The 25,871-nt window shown below is 45.2% G+C and overlaps 1 protein-coding gene across 10 annotated transcripts in view; it reads right to left on the bottom strand.

The window, feature by feature from the left end:
• Positions 1–25,871, bottom strand: part of Myrip (myosin VIIA and Rab interacting protein) — a 167,050-nt gene that overhangs the window by 139,123 nt on the left and 2,056 nt on the right. For 3 of the 10 annotated variants that reach the window (XM_039081682.2, XM_063265675.1, XM_039081683.2), the window contains exon 2: positions 14,227–14,340. The gene's annotated coding sequence lies outside the window, so the exon portion shown is untranslated. 10 annotated transcript variants of the gene reach the window in all.

The raw sequence follows: 25,871 nt of genomic DNA, 5'->3' as shown, positions 1-25,871 counted from the left end.
CAATGAGTCAGACGTCACCATGAAGCTGAGGAAAGAGGGCACTCGGGTCGCAGCGTATCTCAGAAGATGACACCTGGGGAAAGGGGTGTATGCCCAGATGCCCAGCAGGTGCAGGCTTTCCTGGCACATCCGGGCTGCTACTACCTGCTTCCTCTGGCTGACACCCAACCAAGATGCAACAGAGGGATCCGTCCCAAAATTTAATAATGAGAAAATTAATAGCAGTTAAGCATTTAATTATAGTGCCACCTCCCAAAAGTGTGCTTGCTGGGTTATTGTTCCCACGAGCAGCTTGTGATGGAGGAACTCTTTTGTAATAAATCTCAGCCAGTGTCACGCTCTGCTGTCCTCGTGGGGCTACACAAGGCTTAGGAGGTAATCAGCTCTAAGAAGTCTACAGCCGAAGCGGCAAGAGCAGTTCAAGTTTGTCCGACCCTGAACATGTGACTACAGGGCAGTGTCCTGAACAGCACCTGACTTCTCAGGGCGAGGTGGGAAGTGGCACCAAGTCAAGGCTCTGCTGATGCACTCTGATCACTTCCACGGGATACCTGAACTGAGGGGCTGGCCTTCTGAATATAACTGTCAGAGGTCAGGTGGTTTTCAGCAGTGCACTGGCAGAACTGGGAAGGGGCTTGGAGGTTAAAAGCCATATTGTTCTTACATAGAACCTGCATTTTGTTCCCAATGTCCACACAAGGGATACACAACTGCCTATAACTATGGATCTCTCGCTTACACCCTCTGAGGGCACCTACAGACATAAAACAACAACCACCGTGGTCATCCTCATCACAAGCTAATTGCTTAAAAATCAAAGCCAGTGGATGCTGGGGATGGAGCCCCACTGGAGGAGGGACATCCCGACATGCACAAAGCCCTGGCTTTTAAACCCAGCACAGTGTAAACCGGCTCTGGTAACCCACAGCTTTAAGGTTAAAGACAAGAGCAAAACGAAGGTGGTACTTCTGGAGGAAACTGGTCAACAGAGACCTTGCAAATGAAGATAGCCTGGGACAGTGCCGGGACACTGAGAACGCACCGTGGGATGTTCACAGGGAAGGGTCAGTGTTTGCAAGTGTAACATTCTGGGCAGGACCAGAACAGAACCAAGGACAGATGCCTGAGTGAGGTCTGAGTGAGGTCTTAGCAACTTAAGTTATGTGGGGTTCTTGTCTGTCTGTCTGTCTGTTTGTCTGTCTGTCTGTCTCTCTCTCTCTCTCTCTCTCTCTCTCTCTCTCTCTCTCTCTCTCTCTCTGTGTGTGTGTGTGTGTGTGTGTGTGTTTGACCTTGTACCCAAAATAAAAAATGATTAAGTTGGGAAATCCAGTATCCTAAACGTGAGGATGTAGATACTCTAACACTCTTCTCACTGACTAGAAATGAAGAAAATGTCTTTTCCCACAGAGGAAGCGCAATTCTACGCTTTCCCACTAAAGCGAATTGCTTTTGGAGGAAGGGAGAAGAGAGGGAGGGAGGGAAACAGAGAGGGAAGGAAGAAGAGCTACTCCAGGGAAGAAAAGACAAGCTGGGTAGAGATGTGTTTTCATTGTGGCTATTTGAACCCAGCAGTAGTGCCTGGGTTGGTGGACCACCGAACTTCATTCTGTTCACTTCCTCACATGGACTGTCTCTTCCTCTAAAATGTGTCCATGCTCACCAGCCGGAGCAGACAGGACTACTAGCAGTAGACTAGGTCTATGCTTCATCCGAGCTGGATTTGTGAGCCTCTCCTGAGGATGCTGATGTGGCCATTAAGTGAGGGCCTGCTGTATGCCTGTCTGAGGAGCTGACATACTCTCATAAGTGCACAACATTTGGTTTTGTTTCTTTTGACCACTTGCATCTCACAAGGCACAGAGGAGGGAAGAAAAAATGCAGAAGAGAAAGGAAGACTCCATCATTCAAGCATGGTCAAAGAACTGAAGACTTCCACAAAAATGATGGACTAGAGGAAGAAACTCAGTCTTCCTTCTAAGCAAAAGGAGAAATAGCAAGGCAAGGGGTTGAATGAGAAATGACATCCAAAAGAATTTGAACGCTTAGTTCCCAGCTCATGGCACTGTTTGGGAAGGTTTAGGAGGTGTGGCATTGCTGGAGGAAGTATGTCACTAGAGTCAGGCTTTAAACATATGTAGCCTCGTGACACTTCCAGCTCACTCTCTCTGATTGGTGTTTGTGGCTGAGATGTGATGTCTCAGCTTCCTGTCCGGACCATGATGGACTCTCCCTCTGAAAATGTAAACTTCTAACATTAAAGTTGGTCTTGGTCATGGTGTTTTATCACAGCACCAGAAAAGCAACTAATACAAAAAGTAGAGAGAAGTCCTCAAAAATCTAAAGTTCATTCTTTGGAAAGATAACCAAAATAGTCATACCTTTAATGACACCAACCATGAAAAAAGAATGTTCAAGTAATTAATGTGTAAAAGAAGAGACATCAACAACAGACCTTAGAGAAACAAAAGGGATTAAAAAGAAATGCTATGAAGAATTAAACTGCAACAAAGTGGATTAACTACATAAGATAGAAAAATTCTGGGGTTGGGGATTTAGCTCAGTGGTAGAGTGCTTGCCTAGCAAGCACAGGGCCCTGGGTTCGGTCCCCAGCTCCGAAAAAAAGAGAAAAATTCCTAAGAAGACATTGCCAGAACTGACTCAGGAGAGGTGAAAACTCTGAGTTGACAACTGATGAATAGGGAGACTGTACAACACAGAATGTTTCCAGGAAGGAAATCAGAGGACTGGGTAACTTCACTGATGAATTATATCACACATAAGGAATAGGGTGAATATCCGTCTTCCATGAACAGAACAAAGAGAAGACACTTCCCAACTTGTTTAAAGGGGCCAAACATCATCAGATACCAAAGCACAGTGTAACAATATAACACAACAAAACCAACACCCCTACAAATACAGATTCAAAGTTCCTGACCAATATCAGTCAAACCAGCAACATGACAAGTGTTTATGCTAAAATGGAAGGCTAACATTGCCTGAGGTGCTTTTCCTGCTGCTGTGGTGAAATCCCCATATAAAAATAGTCTAAGGAAGGAAGGAAGGAAGGCCTTATTTTGGCTCACGGTTCTAAGGTACAAGTCCATGGTGGTGGAGTCTGAATGGCTGCAGGGGCTTGTAACAGCTGGTTATATTGTATCCACAGTGAAGCCCCATGAACGCTGAGAGAAGATTGCTCTCAGCTCACTTTCTCCTTTTTGTTTAGTCCAAGACGGAGACCAGGACCTGGTACTTAATACATTTAGGATGGATCTTCCTATCTCAGTTAACACAACCAAGAAAATCCCTCACAGGTATGGCCATACCTGTCTAGGTAATTCTTCACAGGCATGCCCAAGGATTCCTTTCCTGAGTGACTACAGGTCCTGTGAGGTTGACAGTTGCTATAAACCATCACCCATGGGGAAAAAAATGACAGTAATGAACAAAGACCATGGTTCTTAAATAGACACAGCAAAGCCCTGTTTTCTCTATTGATAAAACCAGTAAATTTTATGAAAAAAAAACACACTCAGGGGGTTGGGGATTTAGCTCAGTGGTAGAGCGCTTGCCTAACAAGCGCAAGGCCCTGGGTTCGGTCCCCAGCTCCGAAAAAAAGAAAAAAAAAACACTCAGTAAAGAAGACAGGAAGGGAATCACCACAACTTGATATTCTAGCTATAAACATATACACAAGGATGGAGAAGGCTCAGCTAAGAGCATTGGCTGCTCTTCCAGAGGACCTGAATTCAGCTCCCTTGTTGGGTAGCTCACAACCACCTGCAACTCCAGCTCCAGAGGATCTGACGCCCTCCTCTGGCCTCCTTGGGCACTGCATCCACGTGCACAAGCACACAGAAACACATATAAATAAAAGATTTTTTTAAAAAACATGTACTACTTAATGTGTCAAACAATTAACTTTGATAATATCCATTAAATTGCTACCTACTTCTCCCCTTGCAATTTATACAACTCTTTGCTACATATTCAATAACATTATTAAATGTATAACATTATAAATTAACATCATATTCTATGTTTTTCTTTTTCTTTTTCTTTTTTTTTTTTTTTCGGAGCTAGGGACCGAACCCAGGGCCTTGCGCTCGCTAGGCAAGTGCTCTACCACTGAGCTAAATCCCCAACCCCCATCATATTCTATGTAATAACATTATTAAAACTGGTTATTTTTCACACACTTGTATTTTAACTCTTAGATCAGAGCTGAAGTGGCTCACACTGTTGCAGCATTGTCAACTCCTGTGGGTTTCTTTCTTTCTTTTTTTCCCTCTTCTAAGTGGGTAATTCAGGTATTTATTTATTCTTTATCAAACCTGTTGCTCCAGCCCTCTACTAAACTCTAGGTTTTGTCGCCATGCCCTTCAGCTCTGAGATCAGACGGCTTATGGCTTCATTTATCTTTTTCCCAGTTTCATTTTACTCTGGATTTTCTTGATGTTTGATTATTCTGACTTTTTGCAGGTTACTTCCTCCATGCCTCTTTCTTCCCTTAAAACAAAGGAATTCAGGAGTTTTAAGGTGAGAAAGCTTAAGAAGCCGCATGAGCCATTCAGACTCCACCACCATGGTGGTGCACATGTATGTGTGTGCAGGGGTGAGAGGCGGGGTCTATGGCGTGTGTGGATCTAAGAGGGCAGGAGAGGGAAGTATGCAGAGTGTGTATGGAGGTAAGAAGACAACCTTGAGAGATCGTCCTTGCATGACACCTTGTTTGACTCTGGGTATCGCTAACACTTTGCACTGCTGCATACAGAAGGCTAGCTGGCCTCAGGACTCCCAGAAAGTCTCCTGTCTCTGGCTCCCATTTCGCTGTAGGAGCAGACAGTGCACTGGAGTTACACATGTGTGCTAGTGCACCAGGCTTCTATGTGGATGTCTGGTATTCAAACTTGGGTCCTCGTGCTTAAGAAGGACGCAATCTGCCCACTGGGCCATCATCTCCCTAGGCCCATGCGGCTTCTTAAGCTTTCTCACCTTAAAACTCCTTCTCCAACGAGAAATTTTTACAAAACAGGCGTACAGAGCACACATCTACCTATTCGCAAAGGCCAACATGCCTCACATGTTACTGACAAAGAATGACCTGGTTTATAATAAATCTCACTGTCATTTTTCTGGCTTTATAGGTAATGGACTGCTCTCAGAGGGAAACAAAGGTCCAGTATCCGTCTGAGAGCACAGCTTATTTCTGTGCTGCTAGCAATAGAGATGTGTCTGCAACCCCCACTCCTGCCCTGACTCGCTGGGTACTGCAGAGGTCTGTGGAGCCTCTTCAGCTTTTCCCCGTCGGCCGCCTGTCCTTGAAGCACTTTCCTATAGAGCCCCTGCACAGAAAACCACCAATAGGCACTTGACAAAGCACACAGTCTGCAGTGCGCCAGAAATGTCCCTTTTCCTTTCAACTGGATAAAATGAAGGTCTTTGCTCCCTCAGCTATAGAAACACCTGGTCCGTTCCCTCTGTCTCTAATAAAATATGTATCCGTACAAGAGCTTGTGCCTAACTATATTTGGAATGAGACCACATAATTAATTAGGCTAGAGAATAAAACACCACTAAAAACACAGTGAAACCTCACTAATTCAGACCTCTCCAATTCTGGATTTGCCATCAGTCAGGTAAAACTCACAAGCCCGTTTGTTCCCTAAACAGAAGAATTAGGGTGGCTACTCGTAGACAAGAAAAGACGATGCACCTTCAAGAAGGAACAAATGACTAATTTAGAAGCATCCATGTGACGTAGAGATCCCAACTACAGGCCAACAACAGCTTGCAGAACTTGGATTTCTCAGAAGGTTTATTTATTTTTATTTTATGTCTATGAGTTGTTTTGCCTGCACGAATGTCTGCACACGACAGGTGTGCAGTCCCTGAAGAGGTGTTGGATCCCCTGGGACTAGAGTCTTAGTCACAGTGCTACTGCTGTGATGAGACATCAGGATCACAGCAACTCTTAGAAAGCATTTAATTGGGTGCCTGATTACAGTTCCAGAGATTTAGTCCATCACCATCCTGGCAGAGAGCAAGGCAGGCAGGCAGGTGCTGGAGCAGGAGCGGAGAGCTACACCCGATCCACAGGCAGAGAGGAAGAGAGACTGGCCCAGCTTCAAAGGCCACTCCAGGTGACTTCCTCCAACAAGGCTACACCTCCTAATCTTTCTAATCCTTCCAAACAGTTCCACTCCCTGGTGACCAGGCATCCAAATAGATGAGCCTATGGGGGCTGTTTCTGTTCCAACCACCACAGTAATAGGCAGTTGTGTACAGCCATGAGGATGCTGAACCTGGGTCCTCTGGAAGAGCAGCCATGTTCCTAAAAGCTGAGGCAATCTCTCTAACCCCAACAGAGCTCGGGTTCTTAACATGGGAACTCCAGGGGTTCTCGTAGTCACAGAGTTTAGGACTTGGGCCTAGTAACCCATGAGTCCTATCCTTGTTGAACCATTTTTAGAGTGGAGTCTAGGAGGATAAAATATATTGATTTTTAGGGGGGAGAAAGGTAAAGTGGTTAGGAGCACTTGCTGCCCCTGAAGAGGGCCTTGGTTTAGTTCCCAGCACCCACATGGCAGCTTTAACAGTTCTAGGGGATTCGATGCCTTCCTCTAGCCTTTGAGGACATCAGGCACATGCATGGTACATATACATACAATATATGCAATACAACATTTGAATATATAAACATCGAAATAAATCTTAATGGTGTGTTAATTTTATAGCAGAGTATTTAAGCATAGGATTTTGTATCTTCTGCAAGAAGAGTGAGCTTCCGGCTATCTGAAGGGTCATGCTTTGTGATGTTGGGTACAAGAACCACCTCGGTTTTGTCTTTATGTAGAGATTAATTTGGTTTAAAGAGATGCCTGTGTCCACCGAGGGTAGACTTGCGATGGTCAGTTGTACCTGTTATGGCTGTGGATGAGAATAATGGTTGACTCACTGGACTCAGGAAACCTTCTTTCCCTGGTCTACAGAGTCCACTGTGAATGGACCATATCCCAACAGCTGCTGATGACTGACCAGCAGCTCCAACGGGGGCTGGGAAAAGGGGGGAGGTGGAGGAGGAAGAGCAGAGATCGGAAAGGAATCTGCGGGATGAGAATGTCCAGGGAGACCTGGCATCTTATGAAGTCCACTGAGCTGAGATTAAAGGAACAGTGAGATTGGTCCTAAGGGTACTGAGGCTGACAGTTTGTGAACCAGGATTACAGGGATGAGGGTGAGAATGAAGCTTTGCCTGAGTAGGATGACCCCTTAACCCCTGCTGATTCCTGTAACCCATGTTGGTTTATATTTTGATCTGCATGTTGCAGAATTGCTCTGTGACTCTGGAAAGGTCTTGCCATATTGTATAATTAAATTAAATAATTTAAATTAAAGAAATTGCTTACGTCTAGCACAAATTCGCTCTAGGAGGTGTTTTTTTATCTGTTCCTTCTGGAACATGTGAGTAGTATGTGGTAGAGGTCCATGCAGTGGACCTCGTGTCTCAGAGCCTTAGTTCTCAGAACTGATGAGAGTATGGCTGGATCAGTGTCCGAACTTAAAAGAAAGCCATATGGCTGTTCCCCAGGAGCTCCTCCAGCCTCAGTCCTCACACAGTTGCCTATGTCTGATGACATCTGTGTATGGACCGATCGATTTGAGAGCAGCCTATTAAAAATACCTCGTGCAGGGGCTGGGGATTTAGCTCAGTGGTAGAGCGCTTACCTAGGAAGCACAAGGCCCTGGGTTCGGTCCCCAGCTCCGAAAAAAAAAAAGAACCAAAACAAAAAAAAAAAAAAAAACCTCGTGCAAAAAGTCACCAAGTTCTGTCTGAGGACAGAACCAAGACTTTTACATGCTAGGTAAGATCGACTGAAAGTAAACTGCCTTAAAAGTCTCTAAAATTGGGGTTGGGGATTTAGCTCAGTGGTAAAGCGCTTGCCTAGCAAGCGCAAGGCCCTGGGTTCGGTCCCCAGTTCCGAAAAAAAGAAAAAAGAAGAAGAAAAAAAAGTCTCTAAAATTCAACATAAAGCCTTAAAACTCGGCACTGTTGATACATAAATAGAAAAGGAAATGGCCTCAACTATATTCTTCAATACAGACAAAGAAAACTAGACCATTGTTGTAAGGAGACAACATGTAAATAATTAGCAAACTGAGTATTTCCAAGGTGGGATTTTTTTTTTTTAAGTTAAAATTCTAAACCAGCTTCCAGGTGCTTAGTGCCTCAGGAACAAGAACCCACTTTTACGGCAAAGGCTCGCTTCAAACCAGTCTCAGAGCAGCTCGCCTGGACAGCCACAGTCACGTGACATAGTCAGGAAATAGTCAGGAGTGCGGCTCTGAAAGACAACAGGGACCTGAACTGGAACATACCCAGAAGACTGGGCCAGAGGGAAGGACAAGATTGGGAAGGAAGGAAGGAAGAGAGAGGGGGGAAGGGAGGGAGACAGACAGACAGACAGATAGACAGACAGACATGGAAGTTTCCAGTCACATCTTTGATACTCTAGCAAGCCCTTCTACAAAATGAGCAAGCAGTAGGAAGGGACCAAGATTCAGGCCACACAGTCCAGCATGGCAGTGTCTGGGTCCCAACTTGTACACTTCCCAACCATCTTGTCTGTCAACAACTGATCCCTGAGGATCGGATCTGTATTTCCAGTGGCTTCAGCAAGAGAAGGGAGAGACAGTTAGTCACATTGTGGGAGGATTATCCCTGACATCCCTCTGTCTCAGAAAGACAATGATTCCTCCCTAGAGGAAAATGGAGGCAAAGCCATATGCAGACTTCCTCTGTCTACCTGCATTTGCTGGCCAGAAGAGTGTCAAATCCTGTGGAGCAAGAGTTACCAGCAGTTATGAACCACCTGACCTGGGTGCTGGGAACTGAACTCAGGCCCTCTGCAAGAGCAGCAAGGGCTCTTAACCACTGAGCAATCCCTTCAGCTCCTACCACATTTCTTTGAGGCATGGTCTCTCACTGGCATAGAGCTTGCCAAGTAAGCTAGACTGGCCCAGTCAGTGAGCTCAGGCATCTGCCTGACTCCACCTCTGCAGTGCTAGTATCACAGACAACACTGCACCCAGCCCTTTTACAGCTGGGTGCTAGGGACTGCGCTCAGGCCTCTGCATAAGCACACTACTGACTAAACCATCTCCCCAGCTCCAATGTACACTCATTTTACCACAGAAAAGAAGTCTGGCCATGGAGTTGGTTACCCTGGATCTCCTTGTTTCTATAATGGTTCACCCATTCTAAAACTCATTATAAAGTTCTGTGACTCTGTCTCTTTTTAGGCTGTGGGGTCCCTAGTGGCCATAAGGCTTGAATTTTAAAAAAGAAGCAAAATGACTCTCCTCCTCTTCCTCTTCCTCCTCCCCTTCCTCCTCCTTCTTCTCCTCCTCCCCCTCTTCCTCTTCCTCTTCTTCCTCCCCCTCCTCTTCTTCCTCCTCCTCCTCTTCCTCCTCCTCTTCTTCCTCTTTCTTCTTCTCGTCTTCCTCCTCTTCCTCTTCCTCTTTCTCCCCCTCTTCCCCTTCTCCCTCTTTCTCCTCTTCCTCTTCTTTCTCCTCCTCTTCCTCTTCTTTCTCCTCCTCCTCTTCCTCCTCCTTTCTCTTTCTCTTTTTCTTCTCCTCCTCCTCCTCCTTCTTCTTTCTCTTTTTCTTCTTCTCCCCCGCTTCCCCCCCCTCATCCTTGATATACTAGAAGTCTAGATAAGCGTTTGAACTGGACCATTGTTCATTTAAGAAAACAAAATATTTGCAAAGTGAAAGCTAACCATGCAGAAGGTGCTTAGATAGCCCCTTCGAACTGTGTCATACTCTAATACTCGTAAGAGCATCTTGAAGGGACTTGGGCCAAGATAATAGCTTATTCTTATTAGGTAGATAAGAAAGAGGAGGTTCAGACTCGCTCCAGGCGACAGGAGAAGAAATCTAAATTCAGGAGCAAGGCAGGAGGAGACTGGCTAACAACCTTTAGCAGTAACCGGGGCCACTGCCAGCTTCTCACACCCGTCTATACTTTAGAGATGGATCTTCTATCAGCAGGGGCTTTGGAGACATACACTTTAATTAAAACGCACCACTTCAGGAGTAATTAAAAGTGTGTTGCGGAATCCTATTGACAGGTTTACAGGGACCCCCTCAGCATCACCTCACCACACAGCAGCCCCTGTAAGAGGCCCCAGGAGCCGGGAGAGCTGAGACAGTGGTTTTACATAGAGTCATGTGTCTGGGTATTATTTCAAGTTTTATATGGAGTCTTCTGGGTATTTGTTTCAAGTCTTCTTCTCCATTTTTTCAACACCCAAAGACCAGACCATACTGCATGGTATAAGTTAGCTGGCCCGAAGTATCAGCCATAGTCTACAGATTCCAAACTCCCCCACACTTCTTGAAAAACAACTCGTGCCCAGAGCTGTGCCAGACTAAAGGGATCCAGGAGTTAAGCACAGACAGAGGTGGGAGGCAAGGCTGAGAATCGTGCCAGGCAGGCTAGGGCACCTTCTGTAGCCCATCTTTCTCTTAGTGTCTCAATGATGAATCTAGTTGTCGAAGGAGAACAGTGACCCACCACAAGAAGCCACTATGCCTCTGGCCTCCTTTCTAGTCTTTTTCTTATGAATTTGTTTCTTTAGCTTTATGGGATTCTCTACAACCCCCTAGATAACCCCACGTGGGAAGACCTGAATGACGTTACTTGCTGTCCAGGAAAAGTAATCACTTGGATGCCCTCCAGCAAACGCTGACAGCTTGATGTCTTGTGGTGTTATCTGATGAACCCATTCCCACTGATACCACATCTCAAGGACACAGTCCTGACGGGAGCATCCCTCCTACTGGCTGGGTCACTCTTCACCTACTACGTGTTTTTATGAACCCCCACTCTTCCTGCTCTGAATTTGGGTTGATTCCGATCTTTGACTATTTTACAGAGCTCCCGGATCAAACCTCTGGGCCAAAATGTGTTTCACATTCAGGTCTTACTTTCCGTTTGGCTAGAAGTGAAGGAACTAGGTCTAAGGTCAAGAGCAAGAGGCTCCTGAGCCATTTTAGAGACCTGTCTACAGGGAAACAGTGAGGGTTCCGCCTCACTGATAAAACAGACCAGCAACAATGTTCCCAGGACTAAACCCTCCTGCTGTGTCAACAAGGATTTACAATAAAATCGGTTCTCTGCTTCAACAGTGAATCCCCATCTACCTCATAAATCTGTAGAAAATAAAACTTGATTTGCTGCTGACTAGATCTTCAGTTAGTTCCCCCATGAGAAGTGAGTCTGACCTCCGACTTCCCTAGGGCCGTACCGTATATATTGGTGGGGTTTTCTTCAAGTTCTCTTGACTCTGTTCATCCGATGTAGGTCTTAAGCACCGACTTCTCTGTCCTTCCAAGACCCAAACATTATTCTTAAAACCCAGTTGAGAATAGCTTATCAGAAAGGGTCAGGTAGCCAGGGCTCAGCCTCTCTGTCTGACTGGCAAGTGAGCCGCTCTGGTTTCTATTGGGGAGAACGGAGCTCTGACGTCTGTTGATAACCTGGTGAGCAGCCCCCATGAGCAGCCCCCGTGAAGGCAGAGATGAGTGAGGAAAAGAGAATGTGTGCTGTTTTCAGTCATGTTCAGGTTATCCCGCAGAGGAAGAAGACATTGCATTCACTTCTGTAACAATGAATACATTCAAAGCCAAGCCTTACAAGGGACAAGGGACAAGGGACAAGGGGTGGGGGTGGGGGATGCAGACCTGCCTGGGTTGTTCTCTATTCCACAATTCCCCAACTTCAAAATTTACAGAAACAATCGTCAGAAGAAAGGCTTTCCCTCGGATCAATAGACCGCCGAAGGCTTTGCGAATCAATTCTGACTTCTTCCTTTAACTCAGCTGCAGATAATTAGTGTTGGATTCTTCATAGAGAAGAGCCTCAAACCCTGACCAACACATTACCACAGGAATGGTCCTACCAGCACTGACTAATGTGGCCGTTGCCAGCCACAGGTGACCAAGTGTGAAAGTAGTTAACACTACTGAACTGGACTTTTAATTAAACTATAATTAACTTAAATGTTATTTAACACTTAATTCAACTATTAGAAAACTCTTGGAGATATGTGTGTGCGTGTGTGTGTGTGTGTGTGTACGTGTGTGTGTGTGTGTGTGTGTGTGTGTGTGTGTGTGTAAAGGCTCTGGTATATAGCTGTACTTTCTCTACTGTGTATTTCATCAAGTCTTGGATACAATTACTTCATTATATTTATTGTATAATATTTGTACAATTACCTAGATATAAACCAAGTGATTATGATGACAATTTATGCTTGAGAAATACACACTAGATTACAAACATTATTCTGGAACAAGGAGGGAAATGTGGTATCATTGTCTGTGTTCCTGAAGTTCCAAAGAATAAATGAATGTATTATCTTACCAAGAAAATAATCTTATGTATTGACTAATACCAAAGTATCAAGTAGCACAGGTCTGGGGAGAAAAAAAATTAGGAATCAAGAGCTTGGCTTTCAGAAAGTTGTGCAACCAGAGGAGAAACTGAGTAAGGTGGGCAAGGGAGCCAAGAGAGAAAAGCCTGGTCTAAAACTATAGATCTGGGGTTGACAAGGTGGCTCAAGATGGTGGGTAGATTTACTTGGCACCAAACCTGATGAGCTGATTGTGATCCCCAGGAACCAAATCATGGAAGGAGACAGACTCCTGAAGTTTGTCATTGAACTCCTGCATGCACATGTGTGTACAAAGATAAATAAAGAAGGAAGAATGAAACAGGAACCAGTCAGTCAGGATAGTGCACACCTGTAACCCATCCACAGGTAGCCTGGGGTACAAGGACTCCTGTTTCAAAACATAAAAATAGAAATACAGACTTAGAGTTCACTGATGTAAGTGGCTATCGCTACAAACACCATGAGGTCTTCTCTTGAGGAGGGAAAACAAAGAGGCCAACATGTACGGTGAAACAAGGACATGACCTGTGAAAGAGAGGTTAAAGGTCATGGGTGATAAATAACAGGAAGTACTTCCTAGATGTGTCCATCAGAGTTGCAGGAGAAGACAGGAAAAAAATGGAGAAGCGATATTCAAACAGCTAAGAATCTCCTGAGCATTGATTAGGTGTCAACAGGCACATCTTAGAAGCTCAGAGAATCCTGAGTGTCAGCGGAATAAAAGCAAAGCCATTATAGCATGCGTCCTGCCGAGACTGAGACCATCAAAGACACAAAGAAGTTACTAAATCAGCTACAAGAGACAAATTACAATACAGACAGAGATGGCTCAGGTGGTGAACCCACATAAAAATGCCAAGTGTGGGGTTGGGGATTTAGCTCAGTGGCAGAGCGCTTGCCTAGTAAGCACAAGGACCTGGGTTCGGTCCTCAGCTCAGGAAAAAGAAAAAAAAAAAAAAAAAGCCAAGCGTGGTAGTGTGAGCTTTTAACCCCAGTGTGGCAGGAACTGAGACAGGAGGATCCCCCCAGGTACACTGGCCAGCTGAGCTAGCCTGACCGGTGAGATCCAGATCAATGAGGGATCCTCTCTCAAAAAGAGTGGACAGTGGAAGTTGGAAGATGGTGGAATGTTATCAATAAATTATATAACCATAGAAAAATTAGAAGTCTTGTTTGTATGCACATGGAAGATTTGTTTAACCTAAAATAGGAAACACTGACATACAAATTAAATGGAAGGCCAATGACAATTAAAGACCTGGAAATGTGGGGTTGGGGATTTAGCTCAGTGGTAGAGCGCTTGCCTAGCAAGCGCAAGGCCCTGGGTTCGGTCCTCAGCTCAAAAAAAAAAAAAAAAAAAAAAAAAAAAAAAAAAAAAACCTGGAAAGGTGGAAATGAATTTGGTTCACATCAGATGTTTCAAGGCTAACATAGATGCTACAGTAACTGCATAATAAACACCAGGAAATAGAAAGGGAAACCAAAGCTTTTGAGTAAGGAAAGAAGACTTAGGACCTGGAGAATATGTGTGTGTGTGTGTGTGTGTGTGTGTGTGTGTGTGTGTGTAATACAAACAACAGCTGGAGAACATAAGTACACGGCTCTTCCTGCCTGCGGCTTCACTTTCCTGGCTCATTTACTTATGGTCAACCATGGTCTGAAAGTATTAAATGGAAAACTCCGGAAATCAACAGCTCATCACTTTAAAGTGCACGGCATTCTAAGTGGCAATGACGACGTCGCTCACAGTCCCACTCCATCCCACCTGAGGCATGAATCATTCCTTTGTCCAGGCCCCATAGTCCCCGTGAGTCACTCCTTAGCTGTCTGGGTCCTCAAATCAGCTCCTGCAGATCCCCAGAGCTTGTGCTCATGTGACCTGAAATACAGGAGGAGTGCTGTCAGGGAGGTGTAGGGACAGATTTCTTCCACTGTGTGGCAACACTTCAGGGTACAGGGGAAGCACAACATGCAGGAATGGATTAGTTTTTCTCATTGCTGTGATGAAGATACCTGATAAAAATGAAGGGTCAGTTCATCTTGGCTCACAGTTTGAGGAGGCACAGCGTACCAGACAGGGATGTTACCACAAGTGCAGCACCCCCAAAACAGTGCCACTCCTTGGACCAAGCATATTCAAATCATGACAGCAGTCAGACTACCAATGAAGGTTAAACCATTACTGGCACCTAAGCACATCTCTGTGATTCATAGCGTTCCTCTCCTGCTCTTCACAGGCTCCTGGCTGTCTCACAACACAAACTCTAAACACTTACTCTTTCACGTAAGAGCCCCAGGTCTTAACAGTCCCAACACTGGCCAAAGTCCAAAGACTCTTCTGAGACTCAAAAAGAACTCTATACCATGATGCCTAGAACATCAAGCACAAATTACAGACTTCTAATATAGAATGGCTCAGAGAAAACACACCCACTCAAAACAGGTAAGGAGGGGACAGCCAACAGCTAGGGGAGATCAAGCCAGAGCCCAGCAGGGTACACTGCACCCTGTAGGTCCATGACTGGCATCTGGAGCTTTTGCATGGCAGAACTGAAAGGTGGGGACTGCCCAAGACTGTCAGAGCCCAGATGATGCTGTATGAGCACTGATCTTTCTCTACTCAGGAGAGCAGATACAATGTAACCAGCAGCCTCCCGCTCCTGTGTCCCCACCAGGTTACACTGTATCTTCAGACCAAGAACCAAGATAAACTTTCCCTTCCTTAAGTTGTCTTTTGCTGGGTGTCTTGTTGAAGCAGTGAGAAAAGTAACTATAAAGGTTCAGTGCTGTCTAAGGCCTCAAGCACCTCAACAGGTACCTGACTGGAGCCAAACAGAGGAGGGGATCACTGTATGTGGGAAGTAGAGCGCCCACCCGAGAGAGCATAGGAAGGTGGTGAGATACAATCAAGTATATTAATAAGTAGGCACAGTTCACACTTAAACTTGCAGGTTAGGGATAAACAAAACAACCCCAGGCTTTATTGATACCTCCAAATGGTGTCACAAGTGAGATAAAAATATTCAGAGCTCTGGATGGTAAAAGTAAGGGGAAAAGATAAGGCAGGAAAAGGCAAAGGAAAACTCTGCCTCATTAAAAACGGACTTAGGAACAAACACATTATTAGAAATTAAGAGGGCTCTATGCAAATTAAACTAAAACCCACTTAGCATGTGGCTTTGAATATACCACACCAATCCCAGGCTCAGGGCTTACGGAGGAAGAGAGGACAGAAAGATTAGAGGAGCCAGAGGTGGTGGGTCACTACAAGGAAGTGTTGTTATCCGCTCACAGTGGGGCAGCTGTACCTGTGAACTCACTGGGGATCGACTGCACAGGAGAACTGTGCAAGCAAAGCCAGATGGAATCCCAATAGGGAGAAGGGATGTGAGCATTAAGTCCCACCCCTAGCCAAGTAGCTACTTGGAATTGATAGATTCTAAACGAGTCAGTCTTCTTTAAGGGTGTGTGTGGTCCCTGTTGGGTTGGCCATGCTCCAGTGGAAGGGTCGAGAGTCTAAGCACAAATTGGACTTGATGGCTTTAAAAATAAGATATAAAATGTTTTTAAGAGTACACAAAATTGGGCAGGTAGGGAAAAGAGGGTGGATCCAGGAGGGGGTGGGGGAGGGGTGGACATGGTCAAAACACAGTGTATGAGATTCTCAGAGAAGTAATAAAAACCAGAGATAGATAAAATAAATAAGTAAAAAAGAAATGTGCAAAGCCAAGCTGAAAGAACACAAAGTAAAACTAATTGGTCTTTACAGACTTCTCCATGACTGATTAGTCAAAATAACAGTAAAAAGTGAAGCATTTTAGGAACACAAAGGACTGGGTGTGAGCTGATAGGCTAACAGGCATCTGTGCACCAATGACCACCTTTCCAGGCTAACACTTAACTCTTAAACTCTTAAACTGGCCATAAAACAAACGTCAGCAGATGTAAGAACCTGGACTCATGGACCCATCCTCTTTGTATTAAGGTAAAAAAGAGCATTAAAGTTCTGGGTTTTTTTTTTAAAAAGGTCTAAGTCATAAATCAAAGGAGAAAGTATAATGAAATGTTGAAGGGTTCATGTACAATCAGAACAGTAACAAAAGAAAAATCACAAAATATACGGCTGCAAACATTGATGGAGGAATGGTTAGATACAGAGCTCTGGCTGCACACACAAGATAAAAGGGAAAGTTGATGCTTTTGCCATCTGAAGAGGCTTTTAAAAGCCTGCTGAGCATGGTGGTGCCCTCCAATAAAGTCAGTCCTTAGGATAGAGAGGAGGATTGTTGTAAATTCATGGCCAGCCTGGGCTACCTAGAAAGACCCTGTCTCAAAACTAAAGAATTAGAGTGAGGGAGGGGAGAGGGAGGGAATTTTTTAAAAATGAGAACAGAGATTAATGAAGAGAATGATACAGTAGAGAGGAGAAGCAAAATTTGTTTCTTTGGTAAATAAGAATCATTTATGCCTTTGGGGAGATGGGGGTGGGAGGAGGCATGGGCAGAGCCCCCTCCTGTTATAATCCTCCTTTCCCCTGATGTCTAGAAGGTACCCAACCAAACAGAAGCTGTATGGCGATGCCAGCGAGAAGGGCAAGCATTGGGTGTCTGGAGCTGTGAAAGGGAGGAGTCTCACTTGGGAGGCACAGAGACTTCAGAGGAAAATTCCCATGAGACCACAAAGCTAGAAAACTCCTGACCAGCCCCGTAAAGACTTGGCTCAAGGATGTAGTTATGAGGGCCATTCTAACTGTTCTAATTAGAGAGGAGATTAAACCACAGAGGCTGTGCCCTGTATCACTCCAGTAATCAAAATTCCTCATGATTAGTATGGTGGTTTGAATGAGAATGCCCAAGCCCCACCATAGGCTCATGTATTTGAACACCAGAAGTTCACTTGATGGCGATGTTTAGGAGGGAATAGCCTTGCTGGAAGAGGCTTTGGAAGTTGAAAGGCACATTCCATTTCCAGTTTATTTTCTCTCTGCTTCATGCTTGTGGTTCAAGATGTGAGCTCTTAGCTTGCTACGGCAGCCCCCAGGCCTTCCTGCCGCAGTGCCTCCTCAGGGATGGAGCCATAAGCCCAAACAAACCCTTTCTTCTTTAAGTTTCCCTGGACATAGTGTTTTATCACAGCAGTTTTAAAAAGTAGCTAATACAATTAGTAACTTGTTTTTCAAAGGAAACAAAACAATGGAACCACACTCGTGTAACAAGAAAGCAAACAGCACTGGCCGAATGAAACTGGACAGGGTGGTTCAAGACAAACTTAGTCTGAAGGGTGCTTGCGCAGATCTAGCTGCATACTTGCTACTTTTCTATCTCTGTAACCCACCCACCTGACCAGAAAGAATCTAAGGAAAGAAGTTTAAAGGAATACAGCCAGAAGCAGTGGCAGAAGCGGGAGCTCCAGGACACATGGCATCTGCAGTCAAGAAGCAGGAAGTGATGAATGCTGGTCCTCAAGTCTCTTGGTTCAGTCTAGGAGCCAGCCCACGGATGTCGCCACCCTCATTTAAAGCGTGTCTAATATAATATAGCAACTCTCTCATGACTGCACATGTATGCTCAGTTTGTTTCCATGGTTATTCTAAATTCCATCCAGTTGACAATGGAGATGAACCACCACAGACCGTGTTCAGAAAGGAACAGTAAAGAGCCTTTGATTACTTTTCCTCCCCGTTCTCCCAACACAATCTCAGCTTCCGGATCCCGAGGCTCCTAGCCTACAAGACAACCCTGAAAAGAGAATGTTTGAGAAGAGCACACAGCTATCCAAGCTGCTCAGACCCAGGAAAGAGCCACTGCTTAAGGACTTTGACAAACAGCCATGGTAAATCCCAAGGCCAAGGTCTCTTCTGCCCTCCAGATACCTGTCCTTCTCCGAGCCTGCACGCCCTGCATTGTTTAACAAAGGTCTGCCCAATGAGACTGAGTTATCAGACCCCAGCATGTCTATGCTCATCGAAGTCGGAGAACACACGTCTGTCTCCTCAATGGCAGAACATTGTAGATGAGAGCCACAAAGTGGCACTCCATAGGGATTTTGTCTTCAGTGGGTGTGGCGTACAAATATACACACAAACTAACTCATATAGGAGTCATATATGAAGAAGAACAGTTACGGTAAAAATACAAAAACGAGGGCCAAGAGATAGGTCAGAGAGCAAAATATTTGCCACATAATCACATAGACTTGACTTCATGATTCCCCAGCACCCACGACAAAACACACACACACACACACACACACACACACACACACACACACACACACACACACACACAAGATGGCACATGTATAATCCATGTACTGGATAAGTGGGTACAGGCAGATCCTTGGAGTTCACTGATCTAGCAGAAGTAGAGAAAGAATGAGGGAGACACTTATTACACACACACACACACACACACACACACACACACACACAGAGAGAGAGAGAGAGAGAGAGAGAGAGAGAGAGAGAGAGGTATCTACACAAATATTTAAATTCATAAAGCACTCTTGACTCTCTTTATAGAAATGTAAAGAATTCATTCTTAGGTACAAAGCAGGTACAGAGTCTATGTGAAAGACCTGGCCACCTCCACACCATCGACCCCCCCTGCATGTCTACCTAACTGTCGAACTGTATTGTTCTGTTCTGGTCTTCCTACTGCCAGCAACTGAGCAGAAACCCTACCGTGTGACACCTTTGTGTCGGTGTCAACCCAACCGAGGTCCTCTGGATTCTAAAAGAAGAGATGAGGGAAAGAACGATTGTTCAGTGTTGGACTCCATACCCTGGGCCAGGGGACGAAGGGTGAAGCTTGAGGGAGCAGATCCTGGAGTGCAGCTCCACTTCACTCACAGTCGGCCCCCACGGAAGGTTCTGCCAAGCGCCTGGCCAGTTAACAAACCACTACCCATTCTCCCAGGCAGGTAAGTGCTCATGGGATGGTTAGCCACCAAAACCAATGCTGAGGCAGGCAAGTGCCTGAGACTTTTAGAAGAACAGAATGGGACAAGAACGTAAGTGGGCATCTCATTCGTCGGCGTTCCCATGTGATGATGCCTCTTAGGGTAGGCAGGTTCCCAGCCAGGAGGGTCTGAAAGTGAAGCTTTTTCAAGCCTGCGTCCATCTGGACAAAAACAAAAGACTGCTGGACAAAGAATGAAGCATTTTTAGAAGCAGCCGCTGAGTTGGGACAGGCTCTAATTTTCTCCCTTCTCTGCTCACCTGTAGTCCTATGACTCATGTGTCTTATATTAATAAAATAAATCGTCTTAGTCTCAAATCCCTCATCTCCTAAGAACTATCCTATCTGGACAGTCCAGCCTCCAGCCTGCTCTTTCTGACTCCTGATCAAGCAACGCCCCTTGGAATGGGTCAGACACTGTTTAGAGTGCTACAAATTTATCAACTCTTGTAAAGTTACCTCCTAATCTCATCTCTTGAGCTCACAGAGATCTGCCTGCCTCTGCCTCCCAAGTGCTGGGATTAAGGACACGTGCCCCTGAAAGTCTTAATTCAGTTGAAGAAGCAACTCAGTGGGCACAGGACGGGCGGGAAAGTGCCTTTCTCAAAGTGGAGGCCACTCTGTGGGTGGGGTTCCCAGAAAGCAAATGCAATAGGAAATACATAATTCTATCCTTGAAAAAAAAAAGTGATTTCTCATACTACAATCTCCGGATATAATATCAAAATTAATTAATAGTATCTAATTCAACTTTAGGACCTTAAGAAAGGTTTAAGGAAGGAACCTGGTACAATCAAGTGAAGGTTTGATTTTTAAAACAAAGTCAAATGCTCATATAAAGATCTCATAGCATGCTAAGGCTCTGCTCCGAAGCATTCTCTTTACCCTTTGTAGATCTCTGAACACATCACTGTAGATCAAAGACAGGGCCACAAGCTTGGGCCCTGTTAATACTGTTGCTCTATTATGCTGGAAGCTCAAAAATGTTATAAATAACTATAGAGCAAAAAGAAACAATATCAACATTATTTGTGGCATGCTTGGCTTTCTACAAAAATATTCAGAAAAGTCTGTTGAGCAACAAAGATTCGAGGAAAGAAATATGCAACGTGTGGTGGTTAGTCTTCACTGTCAGCTTGTCAAGACTTAGCACCACCCAGAAAAACTCACATCTGGGGTGTCTGAGAGGGAGTTCCTAGCCTGCGTTAACTGAGGCAGGGAGATCCAATATCTGAATGTGGGCAGCACCATCCCATGTGCAGCCCAGAGTGAATAGATTTTTAAAAAGGGGATCTGGGCAGCCACACCTTTCCCCCTCTGCTTCCTGACTACACGTGTGCTGTGACCAGCTGCCTCAGCTCCTGTCACCAGGACAGACTGTTCCTTCAAGCCACGATCCAGTAACGCACAGACAGACTGCTATGCATTGGCAATAACCAATTGGTGGATGTAATAATCTGCAGAAAGATCCCACTGGAAAGGACAGTAAAGCCAGAGAGTGGTTGGAGAACGGTTGACTAAGGTGCCGTGGGCACACAGGACAGAATACACCACACAAAGGCAGGAACCAATGGTTCTGCCACATGGGAAAACTCAAACCAAAACTAAGTAAAAGAAGCCAGAAGCAAGGTGTCATTTATTGCATTGCCGGATGCTCCCAGGTACGCTGAGGATGGGCAAGGGCACAGACTGGAACTGATGCAGGTTTGCTGTTCCCAGGTGCTTTGTATGTGGTGAGGGGGGAGGGGAGCTGTAACTGGGCAGATGTTTTCTTCTGAAAGTGACGAGGACGTTCTGAGGGTATGAGAGGCTGTTTACTTACTGCGGGCCCTGGGTTTACTTCGAACTCTGAATTATAAGTGTTAACCCAGCAAACTGTGCCGAATGTGAATTATAACTCCATGCGGATGTTAATTCTAAAATGATATAAACAGCTCTAAAGCATCTTATACAAGTCCCTCAGAGCTTCCTGGAGAATGTTACAAAGCTTCATTACCATCTAAAAGGAAAGTCTGTGGAGAGATCCCATCCATGAGTAAGACAGGCCAACTGATGAAAAAGATGAAAAGTGTTCTTTCTGTAAACTACAGATTCAATGTAAACTATGGTGGGGGGTGGGGGGACTTGGGGCTGGGGCATGGTGGGAATGAGGGTGAAAGTGGGGCAGGTGGGGAGGGTGGAGTAGGGGTGGGGCAGAAGATCCTAAAATTCATGTTCAAGCCTAAAGGGTCTGGAGTGTATATCCAAGCTTTGAAGAAAAAGTCTTAGACAGGATGATTTACTCCAAGGTTTTGGTAAATAAGTAAAATGGTATTAACCCAGGAATCATGAGACAAATGGGACAGAACTGAGTCAAGAGACAGATCCAAAAGAAAATCGAAGCAAAATCAGTATCTGGCTGAGACAGCAACAGATAAATGAGAAAATAACAAATTACTCATTCTGTGATAACAAGATAGATGGTTTCCATTACAGAAAGCCATCAGACCTCTGCCTCAGATGACACAGAAATATAAACGTCAGAGGAGCCTCACTGCAGAACTCTGCAGGCTGAGGACTCCCACAAAGGCTGTGTCCTAGGGCAGACACCAGTTGAGCCAATTCTGGTATTGCCGGCCAAGTGGGATCAGCTATGGGAGGGAGAGACCTTCTTAGAATGACTGCAAGTGTCTCTGAGGTCGCAGGTGATAGACAAAGCATTCTATCGTCTCTGTCACTGTTATTATTAAATTACCATTATTAGTCTGATCTGGGCCCAGAAGAGGAGTCTGAGAGTGAGTGAACCAGAACATATGGTTCAGAGGTGAAAGTCCCTGTAGAGAGAAAGGACAGAAGGTAGAGAGAAAATAAGATAATCTTCCAGGGGAATATAAGGTGTCAGAGCTTTGAGGGCAGTCCCTAAGATTAATCCAACCTATACCTGTCACAGTTGAAGACAGGAGGACATAGGAACTCCCAACATGATGTGGTAGGAAGAGGAGTGTCACAAAGGCCTGGGATTATAATCTACAAACCCCACTGGACGAAACACCTCAGGGAGAGGTTGGTCACATACTATTGAGTCTGGGGACGGAGACACTAGACACTCATACATGACCACAAGATTTACCAAGGGCATTTACTGCAAACGGTAGAGACCTCTTACTGCCTGACAGTGGGTGACGTCAAAACCCAGGTGAACTAAAGATGGATCACAAAGACCTGAGCTCAAATCCCCAGGAGCCATCTAAAGAGACAGACACCACAGCAAACATCTGTGACCCCCTGCTGAGCTGCAGTCAGGTAGTGGAGGTGAGCAGCACCCACAAGGTCATGTGCCAGCTAGCCTGTCCAATGCAGCTGTACACGTCAAAAGACTCTGCTTCAGCCACGGTGGAGTGTGAAGACCAACGCCGAAGGCTGTCCTCTGACTTCTACACACATGCTTGGTATGAGCAGGCATGCAAACATGCATCATACATACATACATCATACATACATCATACATACATACATATACAACATCATACATTGTTGCTGTTCAATAAGAATCAACAAAACTACTGTGGTGGTTTGAATTACAATTGTCACCTGAAGGCTGAGTATTTGAACCCTTGGTCCCCAGTTGGTGGCGCTGTTTGGGAAGGGTGTGGAGTCTTTAGAGCATGGATCCTAAAGGAAGGAGGTCCTTGGAGATGGGCTCGAAGGTTTAGAGCCTGGCCCTACTTCTTCTTCACTCGCTCGGCTCCCGGTATGATGAAATATGATCAATCCTCCCCCCAGCATTCAAGACTCACTCCCTTTCTGGAACATTAAGCCAAAATAAACTCCTTGCCCCATAAATGGCTTTTGGTAATGGTGTTTTATCACAGCATTAAAACTAACTAATAAATCTACAATGGTCAATGAACATCAACACACGTTTAGAGGTTAAAAAAATAATAATAACACGGAACCAGGTAAGACAGACTTCCATGACAACCAACGTTTAACGTAAAGAGGGAGCGGCCACTGATAGGCACGCACTTGGTCTCAACTCCAAGTCCTCAAGCGTCCCTGTCTGAACTCCCTCCACTCCCAGGAGTTTTTCTCTCTCTGGCTCCTAAATACAAGTAACAGATGCCAAGGAAGACACAGAAGGGCAGGAAGCTCTCTCCGCCCTCTAGGAGGACACAGCCATCTGGGGAAGCTGTCTTGGAAACTTGGCCCTTGACCCTCACATTGACTCACATAGCGTGCGAACTCGGAAAGAGCTCTGATTCGTCTGTGACTAGAAAGGTGGATGTCCTCATACCTGGAAAGAGGGAGGTGCTGTTCAGTACCCAGCACACGCAAACCCTGCCCCCTCTCTCGATGATGACAAGCACCCCCACTTGCTACATCTTCACTGTCAGCTGCACCTCATTTGGAACCACAGAAGACGCATGGCTGGCCTGTCTGCCGAGGGTGCGTCTAGAGAAGTTTAACTGAAGAAGGAAGAGCCACCCTGAATGTGGGTGGCCCTGTACCATGGACTGGGGTCCCAAGAGAAAAAATGGTTGAGCACCAGCACCACTTCCTGACTGTGGATGCAACCTTACATGCATGGTCCTGCAGTCACACCTACCCAGTCTTGACAGACAGCATCCTTGGACTGTGAGCATAATAAATCCTTCCTTGATTGCTTTCATAAGGAGTTTTGTCACAGCGGTGAGAAAGAATACAGTCACCAGAAGAACGCAGCACTCCAGACAGCATCCGATGATTTGACAACACACACCGACGTGGGCAAAGACATGGGGCAGGCTCACTTAACCTGCTCCATGCCAGATCCGGCAACCTCACCTCCTCCTCCTTCTGACTTGAACTCTCCCTGAAAGATACTGAGGGAACTTATCCCAGTAACCCATTCATTCTTTAAAATTCGCCCTGGATAGTGCTCTATGAAAGAAGCCACTGGCCTCAAGAAAGAGAACCTTCAAACCTTTGGGGGATTCTAGGGTGAGATATAGCACAAATACCTAACCAAGCTTTCTCTAACACCTCTAGAATGGGCCACCATAGTCCCACAGGGCTAAGGAAAAGACAGCATTAGCCCAAACTCACAAACAGCCCCCAAACTCTGTGTGGATTCTATCCATGGACCAAGCAATAGGGACCAAAAAGGGCCTTCTAATCAGAGAGCAGAAAACAGTATTTATAAGAACTTTCTGGAGATCCTGGGATGTTGGATTTTATCCTTGTCATGACAGTGGGTGTCTGAGTTCTCCAGCCAACATGTTTTGCCACTATGCGTCAGTGGCACTGTGGGGTACTATGTGGCAACAGCCCCAACAGGTCATAAATGAGTTGAAATGTTCTAATTCTCATCAGACTTTTAACTTGGAGGAATTAAAAATTAAGTCATTCATTTTTTTTTTCATTCGTAGTACCCCATTTAAGATGTGCACCATTCAAACGTACCCAGTGGAAGAGAAATTCAGGTGGTAAACTGAACTCCACTGATCAATGTCTGCTATACCTGGGGTCTGTTTATCACCCCATCAAAGAGCAGTCATCATCCTTGGATGGTGGCACAGCCAACCCAGATCCTAAGATCAGAGTTTTCCTCTTACTTGTCTGCTGTAGAAAAATGACTCTTGGTTTGAGCTCATTAAAAAGGAAGGTTAAAAAAAGAAATCAAGCCAGACATGGTTCCCACCACTAATCCCAGTACTCCAGAGTCTGAGGCAGGGGTAACACCATATGTTTGAGTTCAGCCTGGACCATATAGAAAGTCCCAGAACCCCTGAACTATAGGTAAGACATTGTCTTAAAGGACAAAGAAAATGGAACTGTGAAGGACTCATTTCAGTTTGATAGGCAAAGGATGTGATAAAGATGAAATAGATGTTGCCTGGCCAAACCAAACAAGGTGGGGTTGCTGCCTCTTGTGAGCTACAGGAAACCATGAAGCTTTGTGTTCTTAATCCGGGCACCGGATACACAGGTGTGGCCCGTCTATTAAAATCCATCAAACAGACACTTTAAATATTTACTTATTTTATTTTATCTGCGTATACATGCCTGGGCGTATATATGTGTACCATGAGTGTTCTAGGCCTGCCGAGGTCAAAACAGGATGTCAGATCCCTTGGAACCGGAGTTACAGATGGTTATGAGCCAACACACAGGCGCTGAGAACCGAACCCAGGTCCCCTGCAAGAGTGGCCGGTGGTCTTAACTGCTGACTTGTCTCTCCAGCCCTAAATACACTTTCGAGCCATAAAACTTTTTGTAATTATACTTCAATAATGTGTTGAAATTGACCGAGGGCTGATGAATTCCGAGCTAAGGTCATTTTAAGCACAGTCAGAACTAAGCAGGCAAAAATGGAGGAGGCAGAGGAGGGCGCTACTGTTTCTATGAGGCAGTTTGGCTAGAGAGAATCAAATTAATCTGAATACCAAGCCACAGTCATGTTTTCTTACCCCACTCCCCCACCTGACCACCA

The sequence above is a fragment of the Rattus norvegicus genome, chromosome 8 (assembly GCF_036323735.1).
Source record: "Rattus norvegicus strain BN/NHsdMcwi chromosome 8, GRCr8, whole genome shotgun sequence".
Taxonomy (NCBI): domain Eukaryota; kingdom Metazoa; phylum Chordata; class Mammalia; order Rodentia; family Muridae; genus Rattus; species Rattus norvegicus.
The sequence above is the reverse complement of the archived record's forward strand: the minus strand, read 5'-3'. Positions and strand labels throughout refer to the sequence as shown.